At 44.6% G+C, this 12,783-nt stretch overlaps 1 pseudogene; it reads left to right on the top strand.

Annotated features, from left to right (window-relative positions):
• The first annotated feature begins 11,585 nt into the window (after positions 1 to 11,585).
• On the top strand, positions 11,586 to 12,085 carry LOC140516022 (adenylate kinase isoenzyme 6 pseudogene; annotated as a pseudogene).
• Positions 12,086 to 12,783: the final 698 nt, after the last annotated feature.

Below are 12,783 nucleotides of genomic sequence, written 5' to 3'. Positions count from 1 at the left end.
GGATGGATAGCCCCATGCAAGATGACCCAAAGATCCTTGGATTAAAAATGTCAAGACCACCAAAGGATTAAGGATCCAGACTGCTGCTGTGAAGTCAGGAGGAACAGAGGAATAGGGGCCTGCAGGGAACTCTGTGTGATCAAGCAGAATTTCCTAAACCTACAGGTATAATGGCCTCAAGACCATTTATCCCACAAGGCCCTGCCAGGCATCTCCCTGAACCTGAGACCTAGTCATCCAGATGACCACTGGAAGGTCAGCCAGTCGGATGCAAGGAACAAACATGACTAGTCCTCAAGGGGTTTTAGAGTCCAAGCGCTTCGTGTGACTCTAAATGAAAATGAGTCCTGGAGAGCTGGGCCACAAGTGTAACATCATTCACAGCCTCCTCAGATCCAAATTATCAAGACATTGAATGGCTTTAGGGCCAAACCCCCAACTAGGAGGATAGGGGAAAATGAAGACAAGGGAGAATGAGGGATCTGAATGTGATCACCAACAGATTCCTGGACATGGAGCCAGCTGGAGATCAATGGTGATTATACTACTGGCCTGTCCAACGACTGTGCCTGAAATTGAGTCTGGGAGAACAAAATGACCATTGTACGTGCACCCAGAAATGTCAAAGGACAAAAGGGACGTATCTTTAAGGGTCCTCAGAATCCAAACCCTTTCTGTGACTCTCCAGGAAACTGAGACCTTGAATGGTTGATAGCCTTGTGTCAGATGACTAAGGAGATCCCAGGATGAATAATTGGCCTTCAAAGGCTTGAGAGGCGTACCCACTGCGGTGAAATTTGCTGAAACAGAGGCCTAGGGAGCTTCAGGGGACTCTTTGTGATCATGCCGAATTTCCTCAACGTAGAGATTAGAAGACCTGAGGACATTTGTTCCTACAAGACCCTCCCAGGTATCTTCCTGAAACTGGGACCTGGTTAGCCAAACAATTATTGCAAGATGAGCCAGATGGATCCCAGGAATAAACATTCCTAGTGCTTGAGATGCCTTACAGTCCAGGCATTTCATGTGGCTGTAAAGGAAACTGAGTCCTAATGAGCTGGATAGACACGAGAAATATCACTCACAATCTCCTCGGATCAAAAATGTCAAGGCATTTAACGGCTTTAGAGTCAGACCCCCTACTGTGATGCCAGGCGGGGCAGAGGGAAATGAGGACAAGGGCGTTTGAGGGATGTGAATGTGATCACCTACGGGTTCCCAGTCCTCGAGGCAACTGGATATCGATGGCAAATATGCCCCTGTCCAGGGACTGTGCCTGAAATTGAATCCTGGAGAGCAGAAGGACCACTGCATGTGGTCATGCAAGTATCTCAGGACAAAAATGACAAGTCTTTCAGGGTCCTCAGAATCCAAACCCTTTATGAGATTCTAACAGAAACAGAGTCCCGGAAACCTGGCTAGCCCAGTGTCAGAGGACCAAGAAGATCCTAGGATGAAATGTGTCAAGGCCTTCAAAGACTTTAGAGCCAGACCCCCCCAGTGGTGATGGGAGGGTGAAACAGAGACCTAGTGAGCTTCAGGGGACTGTATGTGATTATGGAGAATTTCCAAAACCTAGAAGTAGGAAGGCCTCAAGACTTTGGAACTTTGAATCCCTCCCAGATAGCTCCTTGAAACTGAGACCTAGTTAGCCAAAGGACCATTGCAAGACCAGCCAGTCAGATGCAAGGAAGAAAAGTGACTAGTCCTGCAGGGGCTTTAGAGTCCAAGCACTTCATGTGCCTCAAGAGGATGCTTTGTCCTAAAGAGCTGGATAGAAAAGTGTAACATCACTCAAAACCTACTGGGATTAAAAATGTCGACTGTTTCAGTGGTTTAGGGACAGACCCCCTATGGTGTTCTTAGAGGACCATGAAGACAAGGGAGTATGAAGGATCTGATGGTTATCACCTGCAGGTTCCTAGGCCTGGAAAAAAAAAAAAAAAAGTGGCTCTTACGTGAAACAAAGGTAGCAGCCATTCCATGGACTCTGCCTGAAACTGAGTCCTCGAGTGCAGTATGATCCCTGTATGTGCACCCACAAGTGCCAAAGGACAAAAGGGACAAATCTTTAAGTGTCCTCAGAATCCAAACCCTTGATGAGATTCTAACAGAAACTGAGGCCTAGAAACCTGGATAACTCAGTGTCAGATAACTCAGAAGACGCTTGGATTAGAAATGTCAAGGCCTTCCAAGGCTTTAGACCTCGACCCCCTGCCGTGAAGGAGGGGTGAAACGGAGGGGACTAGGAAGCTTCAGGGTACTGCACGTGATGAGGCAGAATTTCCACAACCTATCAGTAGGAAGGCCTCAGCACCTTTTATACTACAAGGTCCTCCCAGGCATCTCCCTGAAACTGAGACCTACTTAGCCAAAGGACCATGGCAGGATCAGCCAGTTGGAGGCAAGGAATAAACATGAGCAGTCCTTGAGGAGCTTTAGAGTCCAAGCACTTCATGGGCCTCTAAAGGAAAATAACTCCTAGAGGGTAAGACCGCAAGGGTAACATCGTTCACAACCTCCTGGGACCAAAATGATCAAGGCGCTGAATGGCGTGAGACCCGAAACCCCATTGTGAGTGTAGGAGTTCAGGAGGGCAAGGGGGCCTGAGGCACCTGGATGTCATCACCTACAGGACCCTGGGCCTGCAGCAAAGAGGACCTGAAGGGCATTTCTACTAGGGTCTCCTCCATGCACTGTGCCTCCAGCTGAGGCCTGGAGAGCAGACTGCGCATTGTATGTGCACCCACAGGTGTCCAAGGACACAACTAGCAAGTCCTTCAGGGTCCTCAGAATCCCAACCCTTTCTGTGACCCCAAAGGAAAGTAAGTCCCAGACGACGGCATGGCCCAGTGTAAGATGAGGACCAAGATCCTAGGATTCATAATGTCAAGGCCTTCAAAGGCTTTAGAGGCAGATGCCCTGCTGTGATGTTGGGTGAAACAGAGGCCTAGGGAGCTTCAGGGGACTGTATGTGATCACCCAGAATTTCCTAAACCTAGAGGGAGGAAAGCCTAAGGACCATTTTTCTTACAAGGCCCTCCCAGGTATCTCCCTGCAACTGAGACCCAGTTAGCCAAAGGACCACTGCAAGATCAGCCAGTGGGATGGAAGGAATAATCGTGACTAGTCCTCCAGGGGCTTTAGAATGCAAGCACTTCCAGTGCCTCCAACGGAAAACACTTCCCAGACAACTGGACCTCCCGTGTAACATCATTCACAACCTCCTGGGACCAAAATGATCAAGGCACTGAATGGCCTTCGAGCCACACTCCCCACTGTGAGTGTAGGGGGAAATGAGAGCAAGGCAGCCAGAGGCACCAGCATCATCCCCTGCAGGATCCTAGGCCTAGAACAAAGAGGAAATGAAGGGCATTGGTAGGACTAGGGGCCCCTCTTTGCACTCTGCTTCACACTAGGGCCTAGACAGCAGAATGCCCATTGTAGGTGCACCCGCAGGTGTCTAAGGACAGAAGTTAGAAGTCTTTCAGGGTCCTCAGAATTCAAACCTTTCATATCGCTCTAAAGGAAAGTGAGTCCTAGAAGGCTGGACAGCCCTTTGTAAGATGACTAAGGTGATGCTGGAATTAACAATGTCAAGGCTTGGAAACATGTGAGAGGCAGATCCTGTGCGGTGAAGTTGGGTGAAACAGAGGCCTAGGGAGCTTCAGGGCACTGTTTGTGATCAAGCCTCATTTCCTCAACCTGGAGGGAAGAAGGCCTGAACACCATTTGTCCTTCCAGGTCCTCCCAGGTATCTCCCTGAAAGTGAGACCCAGTTGGCCCAATGACCAGTGCAAGAGCAGCCAGAGGGATCCAAGTACTAAACAGGACCAGTCCTGAAGAGGCCTTAAGGGCCAAGCATTTCATGTGCCTCACAAAGAAACTTTGTCCTAAAGAGCTGGATGGAAAAGTGTATCACCACTCACAATGTACTCAGATCAAAAATACGGAGGCACTCGATGACTTTAGAGACACATCCCCTCCTGTGAGTGCAGAGGAAAATGAGGGCAAGGCAGCCTGAGGCACCTGAAGCTCATCACCTACAGGATCCTAGGCCTGGAGCAAGGAGGACCTTAGCAGCCCATCCTTGCACTATTCCACAAAATTAAGGCCCAGAGAGGACAAGGACAACTGCGTTTGCACCCAAAAGGGTCTAAGGAGAAAAATGACGAGTCTTTCAGGGTCCTCAGAATCCAAAGCCTTTATGTGATTGAAAAGGAAACTGAGTCCTAGAGAGGTGGAAAGAGAAGGGTAATATCACTCACAACCTCCTGGGATCAAAAAGATCAAGGTATTCAATCTCTTTAGAGCCAAACTCCCTACTGCGAGTGGAGGAGAAAATGAAGGAAAGGACTCCTGAGGCATCTGAATAGCATCCCCTATAGGTTGCTCGGCCTGGAGCAAAGAGGACCTGAAGGGCATTTGTACTAGCGACCCCTCCTTTCACTCTGCCTCAAACTGAGGCCTAGAGAGTCGAATAACCATTGTATGTGCACTTGCAAACCTGCAAAGTCCAAGAAAACAAGGCTTTCAAGGTCCTCGGAATCCACAAACATTATGTCACTGCAAAGGACCCTGAGGCCTAGAATGATGGATGGATAGCCCCATGCAAGATGACCCAAAGATCCTTGGATTAAAAATGTCAAGACCACCAAAGGATTAAGGATCCAGACTGCTGCTGTGAAGTCAGGAGGAACAGAGGAATAGGGGCCTGCAGGGAACTCTGTGTGATCAAGCAGAATTTCCTAAACCTACAGGTATAATGGCCTCAAGACCATTTATCCCACAAGGCCCTGCCAGGCATCTCCCTGAACCTGAGACCTAGTCATCCAGATGACCACTGGAAGGTCAGCCAGTCGGATGCAAGGAACAAACATGACTAGTCCTCAAGGGGTTTTAGAGTCCAAGCGCTTCGTGTGACTCTAAATGAAAATGAGTCCTGGAGAGCTGGGCCACAAGTGTAACATCATTCACAGCCTCCTCAGATCCAAATTATCAAGACATTGAATGGCTTTAGGGCCAAACCCCCAACTAGGAGGATAGGGGAAAATGAAGACAAGGGAGAATGAGGGATCTGAATGTGATCACCAACAGATTCCTGGACATGGAGCCAGCTGGAGATCAATGGTGATTATACTACTGGCCTGTCCAACGACTGTGCCTGAAATTGAGTCTGGGAGAACAAAATGACCATTGTACGTGCACCCAGAAATGTCAAAGGACAAAAGGGACGTATCTTTAAGGGTCCTCAGAATCCAAACCCTTTCTGTGACTCTCCAGGAAACTGAGACCTTGAATGGTTGATAGCCTTGTGTCAGATGACTAAGGAGATCCCAGGATGAATAATTGGCCTTCAAAGGCTTGAGAGGCGTACCCACTGCGGTGAAATTTGCTGAAACAGAGGCCTAGGGAGCTTCAGGGGACTCTTTGTGATCATGCCGAATTTCCTCAACGTAGAGATTAGAAGACCTGAGGACATTTGTTCCTACAAGACCCTCCCAGGTATCTTCCTGAAACTGGGACCTGGTTAGCCAAACAATTATTGCAAGATGAGCCAGATGGATCCCAGGAATAAACATTCCTAGTGCTTGAGATGCCTTACAGTCCAGGCATTTCATGTGGCTGTAAAGGAAACTGAGTCCTAATGAGCTGGATAGACACGAGAAATATCACTCACAATCTCCTCGGATCAAAAATGTCAAGGCATTTAACGGCTTTAGAGTCAGACCCCCTACTGTGATGCCAGGCGGGGCAGAGGGAAATGAGGACAAGGGCGTTTGAGGGATGTGAATGTGATCACCTACGGGTTCCCAGTCCTCGAGGCAACTGGATATCGATGGCAAATATGCCCCTGTCCAGGGACTGTGCCTGAAATTGAATCCTGGAGAGCAGAAGGACCACTGCATGTGGTCATGCAAGTATCTCAGGACAAAAATGACAAGTCTTTCAGGGTCCTCAGAATCCAAACCCTTTATGAGATTCTAACAGAAACAGAGTCCCGGAAACCTGGCTAGCCCAGTGTCAGAGGACCAAGAAGATCCTAGGATGAAATGTGTCAAGGCCTTCAAAGACTTTAGAGCCAGACCCCCCCAGTGGTGATGGGAGGGTGAAACAGAGACCTAGTGAGCTTCAGGGGACTGTATGTGATTATGGAGAATTTCCAAAACCTAGAAGTAGGAAGGCCTCAAGACTTTGGAACTTTGAATCCCTCCCAGATAGCTCCTTGAAACTGAGACCTAGTTAGCCAAAGGACCATTGCAAGACCAGCCAGTCAGATGCAAGGAAGAAAAGTGACTAGTCCTGCAGGGGCTTTAGAGTCCAAGCACTTCATGTGCCTCAAGAGGATGCTTTGTCCTAAAGAGCTGGATAGAAAAGTGTAACATCACTCAAAACCTACTGGGATTAAAAATGTCGACTGTTTCAGTGGTTTAGGGACAGACCCCCTATGGTGTTCTTAGAGGACCATGAAGACAAGGGAGTATGAAGGATCTGATGGTTATCACCTGCAGGTTCCTAGGCCTGGAAAAAAAAAAAAAGTGGCTCTTACGTGAAATAAAGGTAGCAGCCATTCCATGGACTCTGCCTGAAACTGAGTCCTCGAGTGCAGTATGATCCCTGTGTGTGCACCCACAAGTGCCAAAGGACAAAAGGGACAAATCTTTAAGTGTCCTCAGAATCCAAACCCTTGATGAGATTCTAACAGAAACTGAGGCCTAGAAACCTGGATAACTCAGTGTCAGATAACTCAGAAGACGCTTGGATTAGAAATGTCAAGGCCTTCCAAGGCTTTAGACCTCGACCCCCTGCCGTGAAGGAGGGGTGAAACGGAGGGGACTAGGAAGCTTCAGGGTACTGCACGTGATGAGGCAGAATTTCCACAACCTATCAGTAGGAAGGCCTCAGCACCTTTTATACTACAAGGTCCTCCCAGGCATCTCCCTGAAACTGAGACCTACTTAGCCAAAGGACCATGGCAGGATCAGCCAGTTGGAGGCAAGGAAAAACCATGAGCAGTCCTTGAGAGGCGATAGAGTCCAAGTATTTCATGTGGCTCTAAAGGAAACTGAATCTTAATGAGCTGGATAGACATGAGAAATATCACTCACAATCTACTTGGATCAAAAATGTCCAGGAATTTAACGGCTTTTTAGTCAGACCCCCTACAGTGATGTTGGGGGTGGGGGTGGGGAATGAGGACAGGGGAGTTTGAGGGATGTGAATGTGATCACCTACGGGTTCCCAGTCCTCGAGCCAACTGGATATCGGTGGCAAATATGCCACTGTCCAAGGACTGTGCCTCAAATTGAATCCTGGAGACCAGAATGACCACTGCATGTATACCCACAAGTGTCCACAGAGAAAAATTATAAGTCTTTCACGGTCCTCAGAATCCACACCCGTTCCCATCTCATTCTAAATGAAACTGAGCCCTAGAACGCTGGAAAGCCTTCTCTAAGATGACTAAAAGATTCATGGATTAAAAATGTCAAGGCTTTCTATGGCTTTAGAACCAGAATCCCTGCTGTGAAGTTAGGGGCCACAGTCGCCAAAGGGAGCTTCCGGGGTTTTGTATGCCATCACTCAGAATTTACTAAACTTGCAGGTAGGAAGGTCTCAAGAACATTTCGGCTACAAGGCTCTCTGAGGTATCTCCCTGAAAGATAGACCTAGTGAGCCAAAGGACCAAGGCAAAATCAGCTAGAGGGATTCCAGGAATAAACAAGACTAGTCCTGAAAAGGTCTTTGAATCCAAGCACATCATGGGCCTCAAAAGGAAACTTTGTCTGAGAGAGCTGGATAGAGAAGTGTAACACCCCTCACAACTTCCTGGGATCAAAAACATCAAGGTATTTAATGGCTTTAGAGCCAAACCCCCTACTGTGAGTGTAGGGGAAAATGAGGGGAAGGGTGCCTTAAGCACCTAAATGTTATTACCTACAGGTTCCTTGGCCTGGAGCAAAGAGGACCTTAGGGGCATTTCAAACAGGGGCCTCTCCATGAACTCTGCCTCCACCTGAGGCCTTAAGAGTAGAATGACCAGTGGATGTGCCCCTACAAGTGTCTCAGGACAAAAATGACAAGTCTTTCAGGGTCCTCAGAATCCAAACCCTTCATGTGACTCTAAAGGAAACTGAATCCTAGAGAGCTGGAAAGAGATGTATGACTTGACTCACAACCTCCAAAGCATCAAAATGATCAAGGTACTTAATGGCTTTAGAGCTAAACCCCCCCCACTGTGAGGGTAGGGGAAGATGGGGGCAACTGAGCCTGGTGCACCTGAATGTCATCACCTACAGGTTCCTGGGCCTGGAGCAAAGAAGACCTTCAGGGAATTACTGCTAGGGTCCCCTGATGCACTCTGCTTCACCCTGAGGCCTAGAGAGCCAAATATCCATTTGATGTGCACCCAAAAGTGTCAAAGGACAAAAATGACGAGTCTTTCAGATTCTGTAGAATCCAAACCTTTTATGGAGCTCTAAAGGAAAGTGAGTCCTAGGAGGCTGATTAACCCAGTGTGATGTGCATTCAAAGATCTTAGGATGCATAACGTCAAGGCCTTCAAAGGGTTTAGAGGCTGACCCCCTGCTGTGAGGGTGCGTGAAACAGAGGCCTTGGGAGCTTCAGCTGACTGCATGTGCTCAGGCAGAATTTCCTAAACCTCAAGGTAAGAAGGCCTAAAGACCATTTCTCCTCAAGGATCCTCCAGGAATCCCCGTGAAACTGGGACCTAGTTAGCCAAATGACCAGTGCAAGTTCAGCCAGGCAGATGTAAGCAATAAAGGAGACCAGTCCTGCAGGTGATTTAGAGTCCAGGCACTGCATGTGCCTGAAGAGGATGCTTTGTCCTAGAGAGCTGGATGGAAAAGGGTAACATCACTCAAAACCTACTTGGATCCAAAACATCAAGTCTTTTAGCGGTTTAGGGCCAGACTCCTATTGTGATCTGAGAGGAACATGAAGGCAAGGAAGTATGAGGGTGCCTGGAACAAAGGAGCTATTAAGTGACATTCATCTAGAGGTCTTCCATGGACTCTGCCCCAAACTGACTCCTACAGTGTTGTGTGACCATGATACGCGCACCCAGAAATGTCAAAGGACAAAAGGGACATATCTTTCAGGGTCCTCAGAATCCAAACCCTTTATGAGATTCTAACAGAAAGGGAGTCCCAGAAACCTGGATAGCCCAGTGTCAGAGGACCAAGAAGATCCTAGGATGAAATGTGCTCATTTTGCACTTCATAATGTTTTCTATCCCGTTTAGTCAAAAATTTCTCTATAAATCTGATAAACACACTATTCCTTGCTCCAGTACTTTGTTTATAGTGTCAGTCTTTATACCTAGATCATGTACCCATTTAGACTTTATTCCTTTAAGGTATCAGGCATTGTCTATGCTCAGTTTCTGCCACACTATTATCCAGTTTTCCCAGTAATTTTTTGTTGCACATTGAGTTCTTATCCCAGAACCTGGGGTCCTTGGTTTATCAAACGGTAGATTGCTATATTCATTGACTACTGTCAATTGAGTACATTGAGTATCTAATCTATTCCACTTGTCTACCCTTGTGTTTCTTAGCCAGTACCAAGTGGTTTTGATAATTGCTGCTTTATAATACAATCTGAGATCTGGTAGGGTTAGGCCACTTTTTCTAGCATTTCTTATCATTTGTTTCCTTGGTATTCTGGGCCTTTTGTTCTTCCAGATGAATTTTGATATTATTTTTTTCTAGCTCTAGAAAATAATTATCTGATCAGTTTGATTTTTATGACACTGAATAAGTAAATTAATTTAGGTAGAATTGTCATTTTTATTTTAGTGGTTCAGCCTACCCATGAGTAAGTGATGTTTTTCCACTTACTTAGATCTGACTATATTTGTGCATAAAGGGTTTTGTAATTGTGTTCATATAGTCTCTGGGTTTGTCAGGTAGACTCCCAAATATTTTATTGTGTCTACCTTAGCTTTAAATGGGATTTCTCTTTCTACCACTTGCTGTTGGGCTTTGTTAGTAATATATAGAAATACAGAATGTTTGTGTGGATTTTGCTTTTCTTTTCATCCAAAATGCTTAGCACACTGCCTGGTACATAAGAGGCTAATTAATAAATGTCTGTGGACTATGGTATGTAGCTAATTACCAGACATTACTATGTTAATATTAGATGTAGCACGGTTTATCAGTTAGAGAGTTAACCTCAGAATCCAGAAGACCTAGGTTCAAGTTCTGATTCTGACCAAGGCTGATTTTTTTAATCCTGGGTAAGTCACTTCATCTCTCTGTGGCTATTAATATAACATAGTATATTTAAATATAACTATATGAAGCTGAGGGGGTACAAATCTGCTTTGATAGAAGGAATTTCCTTGCCAGGTGTTCCATACATAAATGATTTTTATATGCATATATGTTTACATAACTATATACATTTGTTAGTGGGTTCCCCCCTTTTAGTTTAGGGGGTGAGAAAGAGAGAAAATAAATGCTTGTTAATTTAAAAAGTGAAATTTAATTTTAAACTGCTTTGAATAGTGTGCAACAGTACCCCATAGTCTTGTTTTGAATCCTTTACCTCCTTCTTCTGTCACACTGTTCATGCCATCCTAGCCCTCAAAGCAAGGTCAGTCCACCATCTACCTTCTCTACTCCTGTTCCCAACCTGCTAGACACTGATGGGGAAAGTCACAAAACAAACTCATAGTACTTTCCAGAATCTCAATGCTACATGACAATACTTTTCTTCTTTACTACATATCATATTCTTTATAGTGAATGGTTCAGACTTTCTCCTTTCTCCTCCTATCCCCAATGCCACACCAATGCCTCTCTCATAGCAGATGACCTCACCTCCTATTGCCATTCTGCTCCAATACACTGTTGGTAGAGCTGTGAAGTGTTCCAATTATTCTGGAAATCAATTTAGACTTACACAAAGAAAGTGACAGAAATATCCACACCCTTTGACCCAGAGTTATTCCTGTTAAGTGTAAATGTCGAGGAAGTCAAAGACAAAAAGGCCCCATAATATTCACAGTAGCATTTTGGGGGTGTCAAAAAATTGTAAACAAAATCAGTACCCATCACATGGGGAATGACTAAACAAATTGTGTTACATGAATATAGCAGAATATAAGAAATTATGGTATGGTATAAGAAATGATGGATATGAACATTATAGAGAAGCCTGGGAAAACTTACAAGAACTGATGAAGAGTAAAGTATGGGAAAGTTATATGCAGCAGAACCTTGGTTTATGAGTAATCTGGTTTACATATGCTTGGCTGGATGAGGGAAAATTTTTCTCCAACTTTGTCTTGCAAGACAAACAAAAATTTGCAGTACAAACATCATGTTTGGGCTTGAATGGCTTGTGAAAGGATGATGCTCAACTAAGGTGATGGGTTTTTTTGGCACCCATATAAGATTGCATACCATGTAGGAGAGGGAGAGAAAATTGAAAACTTATGGAAGTGATTGTTGAAAACTGAAAACAAATAAATTAATTTAAAAAAAGTCAGCCCTCTGCCTGATGCTCCCTTGTGGAGAAAAGGAGACCAGAGTGGAGCCGGTGCCATTGCAACCATGAGGCTGTCTAACATCCTCCTCACGAGTACACCAGGGCTTGGAAAGACCACACTAGATTAAGAACTTGCATCAGGAACAGGACTGACATACGTTAACGTGGGCAGTTTAGCACAAGAAGGACAATTACATGACAGCTTTGATGAAGAATATGAATGTCCCATTTTGGATGAAGACAGAGTAGTTGATGAGTTAGAAAATAAAATGAAAGAAAGTGGAGTTATTCCTGATTATCCTGGCTGTGACTTCTTCCCTTAACATTGGTTTCATATTGTTTCTGTGCTTGGAACAAATAATTCTGTATTATACACAACACTTGAAAAGAGGAGATACAGTGTAAAGAAATGACAGGCCAATATTCAGCATGACCTTTTCCAAATTCTTAATGAAGAAACCATGAAATAGTACGCCGGCTACTCAGCAATGTACCAGAAGTACCAGAGAATAATTTAGATCAGGTAACGAAATGGATTGAGCAGGAGATAAAAGGTAATAATTGAACCTTGAGGGCACAGCATGGACTTTCAAGGTTTTCCACATGATGGATAAAGATTTTCTTGATGATTTCTTCTCCCTGATGCAGGTAGAAATGAAGACAACATATCCCAAATTTTACTATCCAGGATTTTGTTGTAGAAGTAGCAAGTGGACAATATATAAAGTTGAGTTATGACTAATTAATTTTTTCTCCATGAGAAAACTAAAAACCCCCAAATACAATGAATAAGATATTAAGGACTTTTTAAGTTTAGGAATATTCAGCATTCTGATTTATTTTGGCTAACTGCTAAAGAATAAGCAAATTTGAGAAAGTAGGTCAAAATCTTTAATACTTGACATGAAAAAGAAAATGAAGGCTAGGCAGAGCTACTGACTTATAAATACAAGAATCTAAGGATAAAACTATAAACATTACATTTAGTGTTCTGTTGTGGTGAATTGTTTTTTTTTTAAAATCTGGATTATAAATTAGGATAGTCATAAAATAAATGGTGAGACCCTTGAGAAAAAAAAAGTCAAAAACAAGTGTCATTAGGTAGATTCCTAGTCAGAAGTGAACTTAAAGAAAAGAAAATCAGTGAGTCAAAACATGAAAGTGATTCTAAAAAACGAAAAATAAGTGAAGGCAATAGTGTTAGTCTCGCTTTTAGTGAAAGTAGCGTAAGAGAGAATACTCCCGACATTGAAATCCCCAATG

Source organism: Notamacropus eugenii, chromosome X, assembly GCF_028372415.1.
Source record: "Notamacropus eugenii isolate mMacEug1 chromosome X, mMacEug1.pri_v2, whole genome shotgun sequence".
Taxonomy (NCBI): Eukaryota; Metazoa; Chordata; class Mammalia; order Diprotodontia; family Macropodidae; genus Notamacropus; species Notamacropus eugenii.
Note: the sequence above shows the minus strand (reverse complement) of the source record. Positions and strands in the feature narration are given on the sequence as shown.